Below are 12,576 nucleotides of genomic sequence, written 5' to 3'. Positions count from 1 at the left end.
GAACAGTTATACGCCCTCACTAATCCTACACCACCGCAAACACAGCCTTATCCCACTTATCCTACACAACCACAAGTCCCATACTACCCACAAACTCCATACCTCCCACAATATCCTTTTCCTCAATATCCTTACCCATACCCACCACCTTTCTCTCCTGCTCAACCCACACAACAATCCTTTCCATGAAAGTGTTTTAATTGCAACCAGCCAGGACACATAAGTAAGGGCTGCATGGTAAAGAGGTAGGACCCCCAAACCAGGGAGTACCTGGATATCCCCATAAGGGATATGCACAGAGACCAGCAAATGTCCATCAGGCACCAGCTCCAATTGTGGCCGTTAATGCTTTATTGGAGAGTGGGAGCCAACGCTAGGAGTCGGGTCATACTTGTGGTCTGTAGATAGACAGGTTGACGGGAAGTACTAGGGAAAAACTGGTAATGGTAATTGATGTAACTGATACCCAATCTCTGTTCTGCTTTCTTCCCTGTGCCCTAACACCCTGACTGTCAGTATTTTTCTTTTCCCACCTAGGGGGAGGTGTACACTACACATGGACACGAGTGTCTCATGGGTTCATAGACAACCCCAGTATCTTCTCCCAGGCCTTCTATGACTGTTGACAATCTTTTCAACCTGCCAATGGATCTATTCTAATGTAATGGACAATTTATTGTTGTATTTAGGTCATGTTTAAATGATATTAAACTGTTGTGCTTTATCTCTCACACACAGGACACAAGGTCGCTAAGGATAAATGGCAGCCATGCCAGGCTAAGGTCAAATACTCGGAATACTGTCCAACCCAGTGGCCCAGGCAATATTTAGAGCAGTAGATATTGATAACAGAATTTAAATTGCAGGAATTTGTGTACAAATAGAGTATCCCTAGAATAATTGAATATAGGAGGGATACTCATTTCACAAGTAATGTCTTTTATAACCTGTGTAAGGTGGTGGGTATTAATATCAAGATCATCCCAGACCATCTGTCTACCTGTCCCCCTCTGAGATACTGTTTAACAGGCAGCCTCATGTGAAAATATGATAATGAGGTTTCTGTGCAGTGTCTCACGAAGATGAGTAAGAACAACAGGAATTGAAAGTGTTATTAATTAACATGACTGAAGCAAACCCTCATGATGTTAAACCTGGAGAATCCGTTATGAACCAATAATTTCTTATGTTCAGGTTGCCTTACTGATCGGTGGAAAGGTCCGTATCTGACGTTGTTGACAAAGTACCACATCCTCAAAGGGTGGCCGGGGAAGATGCGTGGGTCCATTCCACTCACTATAGGGAGGTTAACCAACCGGTGGAGATACAAGGCGGAGACAAGGCCGATAATGTGGACCTGTCGATCGCGAGCTTGTGCCGGGAGGATTAAAAAGGTGACAGTGAGAAACCTGAGCTAAAAGAAAACTGTAGATCAGTGTCGCAGCAAGGGATTGTTCTGCTGTGTTCATTTTTGTATTCTTCTTCCAGAGTTTCCGTCATCTTGGTTTGTCTGGGGACTTCCGGTTCCTGTGACGGAGGATAGATAGAAGAGATGGGAGCTGATGCTGCCGTTAATGGAGTGGAACCAAGAGGAGGAGTGTTATACCAAATCAGGGGAGTGTCTGACCAATTATAGTACAGTAAATTGTTGTAAGATATGGATACCAATAATAAGGAAGAACTGTATTACAATCCTGAGTTATAATATAATGTATGACAACGTAATCTGAATTTGAATAGTTGTGCATAAATATATCGTTTAGGTTATTTTAAGTCATCTTAGGTAACGCAGTCCCAATCTCCTTTCCAAACTTCCTTTATAGGCTAGATGAGTTCCCACATCCTGCCAATGATCCCTTGAGGATCCGCATATGACGTATAAGAGTTGTTTTACCCTTCTTGGAGACGCATTATCTAAATGGTTCAAATAACCAAACTGTGTCATACCATAGTAACATTAAACGGTATATTTTCATGCATGGCTAAACAGTTTCAAAGTAGTTTGTGATAGCGTCTGATTGGCTATCAAAGGGTGGAACTGTCAAAGCCGGATAATCAGCTGAGACAGAATCTGTTTACAATCGGAATCTGCGCGACGCCATCTCACGAATGGCGACAAGACTCCATCTTAGAAATAGATCACACAATGCCATTTTGTCAAAACCACAGAGTAACAATCCTCCCCAGACAAATACCGACAGTGTTTAACATACATAAAAAATGACTTATTAGCATTAGAACACTTTTTAGTAATCCTTCTAGAAATCATGCCCTGATGTACACAAAGCCCATTTTGGGGACAACCTTGATACCATAACAAACACAGTATACTAGGAAAACAACTAACAATACACCAGAATACTGTGAGTGTTTTACATACAAATTGGGAATCCCTGTATATAGACAAGTATGGGCGTGGCAATTGAAATATAACCCAGACATTGATATGCACAATTGAATTTGTCTGAGTTAACAATGGTCAGAGGTTTTGCTTACCAGACACAGTGGCAACGACAATCAGCTGGGGGTTCCCACCCTGCTTGAAAGTGAACCTAGCTGTTTGTAACACCTTGCATTATAGATTTAAAAATATGTTAGTAAGGGATAGAATATATATAAATATATATTTCTACTTCAGGGTCCATAGGGTATCCACAGGATACCTTGGGGTATAGGTGATGACGTCAGGCATCGGGCACCATAGAGTTAAGTTTTCAGTCCTCCCAGAATGCACTAGGGTCCCCCTCCTATACCCCGCCCCCGAGCCAAGGCATCTAAGTTTAGTTTGGTGCCCGGCCGGAGTCGGATGCACCTGTTGGAGTGGGGGCCAAGAAGAGCCCCTGAAGTTTTCTTCAAGCAGCTGTGGCTGCACATCTGGAAGTACAGCATGGACAGTCAGTCCTGACGTCCATGCTTTCTTCCCTAAACCCCTGCCGGTACCAGAACGCCGGTACTGATCCGGGGATGCTGGTAGGCATCTGGGGTCACAGCTAGCGGTGACCCCAGATGTTCAGGACCATGGCCGGAATCAAGGGGGACAGCAAGGTAAGCAGCGGGGTCCCGCGGTGGGTCCCCGCTGTTACATGGTCCAGAGTCCCCAGGCAGGGGGCTCCCTGGGGACTGGCTGCAGCATGGAGCCAGGTTCTAACCTGTGCTTCCACTACCCCCCTGGGACAGCTGGACCGCGGCAGAGCGGTAGCGCTGCGGCGTCCCAGGGGTTAAATGCATGCCAGGGGAGCGCGCCTTCCCTGTCTCACAGCCGGGGCCTCCCCCGCTGTACAAAGCCCTCTCTGCACAAGCTGACTGGTCCTGTGTCAGCGCTCCTCCCCCAGGCCGGCCTCCTCTCTGCTCCTCGGTGGCCATCTTTGGAAGAAGCATGGTGAGCGCTGCTGGACGCTGAAGAACGGTGGCATCGTGGTCTGGGTCCCCCTGCATACCTCTCCTCCGTTGGATAAGGTCTGTGTATGCAGCGCTGTGTCCTACCAGGCTCTGAGTCTGTGTAGTTGAGGATCAGCGCTGATAGTGCAGGAATTGATTTCTTTGCATTGTATGTGACCTATGCTAGCATCTGCTGCCTGTACTTTAATTTTCTATCTGTCAGCATTTAACTGTCCCTGTTCTTTCTGCTAAAGCCCTTGCGGTGCGGTGCTTGCAGGGTGGTCTCACACTATACTAACGAGTATCAGTGAGAGGGGTCACATACTTACCATTATGTCTGAAAGTGATTTTCCTCTCCAGCTTTTATGTACTACATGCAAGGTACCTATAGCGGAGGGGGACAGCAGTGCGGAGGGACTATGTCGACGGTGTTATTCGTTGACACAACCGATTTCGGTCACGGCTCCGGTACAAGAGCCGCCCTGGGCTTGTTTTGCCAAAGCGCTTACAACCCTCGTGGTCCAGTTAGCTCCGCAGCCTGCCCTCACTCAGATGGGTTTGTCCCAGCAGTCAGTGGTGTCGTCACCCATGCAGGGTTTCCCAAGACAATTGATGATACCCCACAGTCTTCCTATTTCCCCTCCTCAGGTCTCTCATGAGCCTGTGTGGGTTAATTCGTTAACAAGCTCTGTACAGCAGTTGTCAGAAGTGTTGCAAGGGGAGTCTGTGATGCGGCCTCACAAACAGCCGGTGGCGTCTGTCTGCTCCTTATGAGGATGACGACGGGACGTCCGATGATGGGGAGATTCTGGATCTTTCTGACCAGGAACCTTCCCTTCCTAAAGAGTCGGACGCTAAGTCTAAGGTGTATATACCTGGCCTTATTCGTGCAGTCCGTACTGCTTTAGTTATTGAGGATGAGGAGCCTCCGGTATCAAAGTCCAAGTACGCCTTTTTCAAAGATGTTAAAGGAGATACCACAGTGTTTCCTCTTTCGGGGCAATTAGTTGACCACCTGGAGGAAGCGTGGAAACAGCCAGGCAAATGATATCAGCCTCAAAGGCATTTAGCAGTGGCGTATCCGTTTGCGGACAATTATTTTGCCAAATGGGAATCCCCGCCTCAGGTGGATTCTCGTGTGACACGCCTTGTCCGTAGTGCCACATTACCCATGCCATCCATATCCTCCCTTAAGGCTGCTACGGACCGCAAGGTGGAGATCTGCCTGAAGTCCGCCTATTCCCTTACGGGGGGGTGGGGGGCAGCGCGGGCGGCTATGGCCATTTGCTGGGTTGCCCGAGCTATGGAGCGCTGGGCTGATGCGTTGGAGGCGTCCTTCGATTTCGACTGTTCGGCTGAGCAGACGGAGTTGATTGGTAATCTCCGGGATTCGGCCACTTATATCAACGAAGCGGCCTTGGATATTAGTACCCTGGCGTCTCGAATTTCTTCTGCAGCTGTGGCTGCTCGTCGCACCTTGTGGTTGCGATCCTGGAAGGCGGACGCTGATTCCAAAAAGGGTTTGGAGGCGTTGCCTTTTAACGGAGAAGTTCTCTTCGGTCCGGACCTGGACAAGATTGTAGCCACGCTGGCGGCAGCTAAATCGGCATGTCTCCCGTCGGCTGCTGTTCCTTCTCGTTCAGGTACTCCGTCCTTTCGATCTTATAGGGCCCAGGGTAGGCCTAAGACACAGTCCTTTCCCCGACAGGCTGGCCCCAAGAAATCGGCCAAGCCCCGGAAGCAGGCCTGGAGTACCAGACATCCGGCTCCTAAGCCAGATGACAAGCCTGCGGCCTGACGGTCCGGGCCTCCCTTTGGGGGATCCCAAAGTGGGAGGCCGCCTGCTGCAGTTCGCCCGGTGTTGGTCGGTCACCACGACAGACACTTGGGTTCTCGAGGTGGTCTCACACGGGTATGCCCTCTCCTTCCGGCACAGACCCTCGGCTCGATTCTTCACCACGGGTCTACCATCAGACCGGAACAAAGACATGGAGCTGCGGAAGGTTTTGCACACTATGCTCCAGGCTGGAGTTATAGTGCCTGTTCCATTCTCCCAGAGGGGCCAGGGTTTCTATTCCAATCTCTTTTTGGTGCAGAAACCCAATGGGTCGTTTCGTCCGATTCTCAACCTCAAAGCTCTCAACAAATCTTTGCGGGTGCTGAAGTTTCGGATGGAGACCCTACGGTCCATCATTCTGGCACTGGAACCTGGGGACTACATGGTGTCATTGGACATACAGGACGCTTACCTGCATGTCCCTATTCTTTTGCGCCATCAGCAGTTCCTCAGGTTTGCAATCCGCAGCGACCACTTTCAGTTCCGGGCGTTACCTTTTGGCCTGGCGACAGCACCACGTGTTTTCACCAAGGTGATGGCGGTCATGGCGGCTTCCCTGCAGCTGCAGGGGGTCCGCATGTTGCCGTACTTGGACGACCTTCTCTTAGTGGCAGGATCCTCCGGAGCTCCTTCTCCGTCACTTGGACCTGACCATTGCACTACTGCAACGGCACGGCTGGTTGATAAACTGGCAGAAGTCCACCCTGATCCCGTCTCAGCGGATTCTGCACCTCGGAGCCTTATTGGACTCGGGACAGCAAAGGATCTTTGTGACGGGGGAAAAGATCGCTGCCTTACAGTCGAGGGTGCGCAGTTGTCTGCAGAGTCGCCGTGTGTCTCTGCACTCGGCGATGAGGTTACTGGGCTCCATGGTGTCGGTATTCGACATGGTGGAATATGCCCAGTTTCACTCCAGACCTCTGCAGCACCTGATCCTGTCCAAATGGAATGGACTGCCTCAGTCTCTGAAATCCCAGTCGATAGTGCTCACTCCGGAGTTTCGCCTGTCCCTTGCCTGGTGGTTGCAGACGACCCATCTCAACAGGGGTCGTCCGTTCTGGGTGGCGAATTGGGTCCTGTTGACAACGGACGCAAGTCTTCGGGGCTGGGGAGCAGTTTCGGGTCCACACTTGTTCCAGGGCAGGTGGACTCCGGCGGAAGCGGAGCTTCCAATAAACATCTTGGAACTCCGAGCGGTTTTCAATGCTCTCCAGCAGGCACATTGGGTTCTCCAGGGTCGCCCAGTGCAAGTCCAGTCGGACAACGCTACCACCGTGGCCTACATAAACCGGCAAGGAGGTGTCTCGGACCCTGGTATGGGCAGAGCGCAATCTTCCGGCCATATCAGCGGTCTTCATCCCGGGAGTGCTAAACTGGGAGGCGGACTTTCTCAGTCACCAGGACGTTCATCCGGGGGAGTGGTCCCTGCACCTGGACGTTTTTCAACTACTGGTGGACAGGTGGGGTCTTCCAGAAATCGACCTCATGGCGTCCCGGCACAACAACAAGTTGCCGGTGTACGGGTCTCTCACAAGAGACGAAGAGGCGTCTCTGGTGGATGCTCTGTCCGTCCGGTGGACGTTCCGGTTTGCTTATCTCTTTCCTCCGATTTCCCTTCTTCCACTGGTAATCCGGAAGTTCAAACAGGAAGGAGGGACGCTCCTGTTGATAGCTCCCGCATGGCCTAGACGGCACTGGTTCTCAGACCTTCAGGGTCTGTCCGTGGACAGTCCTCTGCGGTTGCCGCTACGACCGGACCTTCTGTCACAGGGTCCTTGTCTTCACCCGGACCTGACTCCGCTGTCTTTGACGGCGTGGCTGTTGAGACGGCCATGTTAAGGTCCAGGGGGTTTTCCAGCTCTGTAGTGTGGACCATGCTAAGAGCTCGGAAACCGTCTTCCGCGAGAATTTACCATCGCGTGTGGCATACGTTCTTCCAGTGGTGTCGACCGAGAGGTTATGCACCGCGGGAGTTTCGTCTGTCTCGAGTACTCACCTTCCTACAGGCGGGACTGGACCATGGGCTTCGCCTTGCTTCTTTGAAGGTGCAGGTTTCTGCCCTGTCTGTCTGGTTTCACCGTAGGATTGCTACAATCCCCGATGTACGCACCTTTATGCAGGGCGTTCTGCGTATTCAGCCGCCTTTTGTTCCACCTGTGGCGCCTTGGGACTTGGCTGTGGTCCTGAGGGCTCTCCAAGGACCGCCGTTTGAACCACTGGGTTCAGTGGATCTTGAATGGCTAACAGCTAAGACTGTTTTCCTTCTGGCCATAGCTTCGGCCAGACGTGTTTCTGATTTAGGGGCTCTCTCTTGTAGACCCCCTTTCTTGATTTTTCATGGGAACAGGGCAGTGCTCCGCACTCGTCCTAAATTTCTGCCCAAAGTTGTTTCCCAGTTTCATGTTAATGAGGAAATAGTTGTTCCGGCTTTTAACTCACCTGGTCTTTCGGTGGGTGAGGCCACTTTGGATGTGGTGCGGGCCTTAAGGACTTATGTTGACCGCACTTCTTCGTTTAGGACGTCGGACGCCTTGTTTGTCCTCTATGGCTTCCGTAAAAAGGGTTGGCCTGCTTCAAAGCAAACTTTGGCAGCCTGGATCCGTATGGTAATTTCTGAAGCTTATCTTCATGAAGGCCTGCTGGTTCCTCCTTCTGTGAAGGCTCATTCCACTAGGTCTGTGGGTCCTTCGTGGGCAGCTCGACGTGGTGCCTCTGCAGTCCAGATCTGCAAGGCTGCTACGTGGTCCTCTGTCCATACATTCGTGAGGTATTACAGGTTTGACACCTTTGCCTCTCAGGATGCTTCCTTCGGGCGGCGGATTCTCCTTTCAGCACAGGAGCGTCCCCAACCTTAAAGGATACTGCTTTGGGACATCCCCAAGGTATCCTGTGGATACCCTATGGACCCTGAAGTAGAAAATATGAGATATGGTAAGATCTTACCCTTGTTATCTCTATTTCTACGAAGTCCATAGGGTTCCACAGGACTCCCGCCCTGTCGCACCTGTGCTGCAGATGGGCTTTACTCTGGTCACCGGTTTTTCCGTCTCCCTCTGGTGAGAATGTGATTCTTGTGTGTGTCGAGATCTTTTTTCTCTCTCTTCCGTCTCCTCCTCCGGTCTATGGCTTGGTAACTAACTGAGATGCCTTGGCTCGGGGGCGGGGTATAGGAGGGGGACCCTAGTGCATCCTGGGAGGACTGAAAACTTAACTCTATGGTGCCCGATGCCTGACATCATCACCTATACCCCAAGGTATCCTGTGGAACCCTATGGACTTCGTAGAAATAGAGATAACAAGGGTAAGTTCTTACCATATCTCATATATATATATATATATATATATATATATTAAATCCACTATAAATAGAATCTCATGCATAAACACCGCACATTACGCACAGTTGCGCTGCTAACATGACGCACATTAGTGAATGCACAATATCCTGCATGCGAGCGCGGTTTATTAGCTGCATGCGTGCACATCTACCCCAAATCAGATAAACCTAACTAGCGTCTTTTCCCAAATCCCTAATACTTACATAATGCACACTCACATAAAAGGTTCCATAGCTTTAAAGTATAAGATCCAAGTTTTATACATATTACAAATGCTGTGAAATAAAGACTATTTTGGTATCTAAGGTTTAATACGTGATAAGTAAGCCGTGTTTGGTATTGTACTGATCTGCATTTCCTCAACCGCTTTCCGGTACCATCGGTGAGAAGATCGCAACATGCATTCGCAACTTATGGACCGTAGTGACTTAAAGCACCAGAATGTACATTGTAAAACCAACTACATAGATTTGCATGCAGGGGAAATAGAGGAGGCAACAAGCTGTTAGAGGCTGTTCTGTGTCCATTTGAATCAACCTGTTAAATGCCCTGTAACAGATGCACCCGCACTGGGAACCAATGGGATTAGCAACAAACCCCTCTTTTGTGTTGTCTGTTTCTGTGAGGGTATAAATGTGTGTGTTGTGACCCCAGTCTGGAGTCTTCTTGCTGATTGCTGATTGACGGAGGTTTCTTGCTGATGCCGGTATCTGGTCCAGAGCGCGTGCGTAATGTATAACTGTATCTTGGGTCTATATAATTCTTTGCGCTAAATTGTACTTAGATCACAGCGTGTAACTGACTGTACTTTACTTGAATAATACTTTGTGCTTTGGAAACACATGTTCAAGGTCTAAAGTCTTTATTTTACTGTATGACTGCGTACGCAAATAGCGTACATTTAGAGGTTTACAGGCAGGGTTTAGAAGGTATAGGTAGGTGCGTATAGAGGTTGAAATCCAGTATCCTTTAACCAATCAGCTTCTTGCTGTCATTTATCAAGTACATTCTATAATAATAGCTAGAAGACGATTGGTTGCTCTCCACCTTAGAAGGTTTAATACATCACCCCCATGGTGAAAAACTGAGCATTTTATTTTTTGATTCCTATGGGCCTGATTCAGTGTGCACTGCTGAATGCAGATTCCGAATCTGCGTGTGGGCAGAACCCATTTGCACGCAAAGCCTTGAATGCCGCTGACTGACAGGCAGAGGCATTTAAGGTGCAGTGCGGGGGCGGCCGGCGTTCCCGGAAATGGGGCGTGTCCGCCCCGTTATACGGAAGTGGCCAGCCCAAGGACTGCGTGGACATACGAAGTCTGCTGGGCTCACAAGCCAGCCAGTGAGTAAGCTTACTCAGTTGGCCGCCCGGCGCCATCCACCATCCCGACCATCGATGGTCGCGATGTTGAACCGTACCTACGACCTCCGTCACAGTGCTGGGATGGCAAATGCAGCAGGGGGTGTCAGACACCTCCTGCTGCATTTACATTATTGCGATCCTTGCTGAATCAGGTCCTATGTATGTGCCATACAACTTGGTATTTTCTATTGAGTCTTTTGTGTTTATTTCCAGTTCTACTTGTTTAGGGATTATTGCTACACTTTATCCTATTACTTCCTTCCTGTGAGTAGTCAGCCTTTGCAGGTTTTACGTTCCCTTAAACTTCCTCCTCTACAGATTTTCTGTGCCTTTCCCTCCAGTATGCTTCTGTGTCCCAGGGGCAAACACAGGATTTCTAGAGGGGGGTTTCCAGATGCTGGATTTTAGAGTGAGTGTGGCCAGTCCATGAAGAAGGCATAATTAGTACTTACCCAGCTTTAATATGCGTCATACAAAGTGTATTGTGTGTCATAATTCCTGCATATACAGGACCAGCGATCACAGTAAGCCATTCGATGCAGCAGTAGGGCCATCCTACCTGAGCTGAATGTTTTTATTTCACACGTGGGTTCCATTCCAGAGCATTGGAGCAAGTCCAGGATTCTGGGGGAGCAGCAGAAGAACCTAGCACTGCCCTGCACATATATGTAGATATTGGTCTCCTTATGCACTGGATAACATTATTAATAATTACCCTATAGATGGTCTAAAGCAGTGCACCCTTAACAGTGCATGTTTTCCAGTTGGTGCACAGGTGTATTTATTACTGTCTTTAATACTAAGGTGAACATGCAGAACTAGTAAAATTGTATTATATACTATTTCTGTTGTGGTCATGGTGCGGGCTGGGGAGTGGGGTTTCCAGGCACCCGGAACCCCCCCCCCCTGCGTAGCACTAATCCTCCTCCTTCTTTACCACTCTCCCCCTCACAGCCTACGTGTCTTACGTGCACTCCCTTTGACTCGAGGTCCTTCTCCAGTTCTGCTCCGGGTTGGCTGTACTCTAGTAAGCTCTGCGGGTTCAGCTGTATTCGGTTTTACTTTGCTGCAGTTCATTTTGGCCACTGGTGGTAAAAGTGCAGGCACTGCATCTAAGTCTCAGCAACCAGATGGACTCAATCGCCTGGTGAGAGGTCCACCCAGCCTCCCCCTTTTTTCTTGGCGTTAACCTAGGGCAATCCAGCACCCCCAAAGGGCTGATGCTACACACTTTGGGGCGTCACTGATTTAAATGGTGGGTATGATCCACTTCTGCATTCTTGTATAGTAAGTTTGATTACTTCAATCACTTATTTAAAGTATGGTATTTATACCTGTATTTCATACACGTATATGTCTTTATGCACATTGCTACTAACACTTTTCATCTACAAATGTGTCCTCACTCATCTTTGCTGCAGTCACATCAAACAGCCCCTAGTGGTGCCAATGGTCGCATGAGCCTCTGCTAGCAACAGGCGTCTTCGATTGCATCTTTTTGTGCCGAAAATGTGTCTAAGTCGCAATGCGATGCAACTAGGAAGCACCAGGAGACTGTGATTTGATATGTGACACTTATATATCTGTGTGCGACTGAGTCTCTCAATTAGCATGCGAAGTGCTACAATGCAGCGGCCGCAGCTTCTTTCCATGCCAAGTTCCTTTTACATTCTTTAAATTAATCAGCACAGTCTCCCGGTGCTTCCTAGGCGCATTGCATTGCGACATAGGTGCATTGTCCGCACAAAAAGGCACCTAACGCTATCAGAGGCATATCGCGCTGCATGGCGTATTGAGGCTAGATGGACAAGGACACATCTGTATATTAATTAACAGTAAATAACCACATAATGTTGTTACTTTCTTTGTGAATAAAGGAAAAATATCTTCCGTTATAAGGCCGATGAAGTGCTTTTTTTTTTTTTTCTCAGTTTTCTATTTAATATTATATTCAGGTTGTTGGTTCTGCCTTTGGAAATGACTCCAGTAGTAAAATACTGCAGGTACTGCACACTGCCTGTGAGTTGTGTTTATAGCAGGCTCAGACAGGGTAATGTGTGATCTTTATTACTTACTGCCAGTCTCTTAAATACAGCTTCAATAAATCCAGCCCATACAACCACGCAGGGAGCTAAACACGGGCAGGATCACATACAGCTACAGTACGGCGCCTGCAGTACAACGTCAGTAACATAGAAAATACGCAAGTAAAGAAAGGTATTAGCAAACTTTTTAGTCTACGGACATGAAACTTTATCATACTATAATCAGTAGGACGTATGCATTAACCAATTTATGCTGCTATGCTGAACGTAATGGCAGGGGTGTAACTAGGTATTTGCAGGCCCTAAAGCAAAAGGGCCCCTGTGTACAACCAAATGGTGAAAAATGTATATAACTAATGTAACTTTGACAAGAAAGATGCCCCTCCCCCCCCACTCCACTCAGGTCTGGACCCCATAGTAGCTGCACCCAAACTTGACGACTATTTTTTTCTCCTCCCTGGGAGAAGAAGCAGCTGGGTGGCAATGGGGGGGGCGGTGGTTAGGATGGGACAGGTATACAATCAGGAAGCCGGCTGCCGGAATCCCGGCTGCTTTATCTATCTAGACGCCTGTCATTTCCCCGACGCCAGGAGACCGGCGCCCGGCATCCCGATC

At 48.9% G+C, this 12,576-nt stretch overlaps 1 protein-coding gene across 1 annotated transcript in view; it reads left to right on the top strand.

Annotated features, from left to right (window-relative positions):
• Nucleotides 1-12,576, top strand: part of LOC148474620 (uncharacterized) — a 395,468-nt gene that overhangs the window by 68,835 nt on the left and 314,057 nt on the right. The window lies entirely within an intron of this gene.

Source organism: Taudactylus pleione, unplaced genomic scaffold (assembly GCF_031769625.1).
Source record: "Taudactylus pleione unplaced genomic scaffold, aTauple2 ptg000828l, whole genome shotgun sequence".
Classification (NCBI taxonomy): Eukaryota; Metazoa; Chordata; class Amphibia; order Anura; family Myobatrachidae; genus Taudactylus; species Taudactylus pleione.
This window is presented reverse-complemented; position numbering and strand designations above follow the sequence as displayed.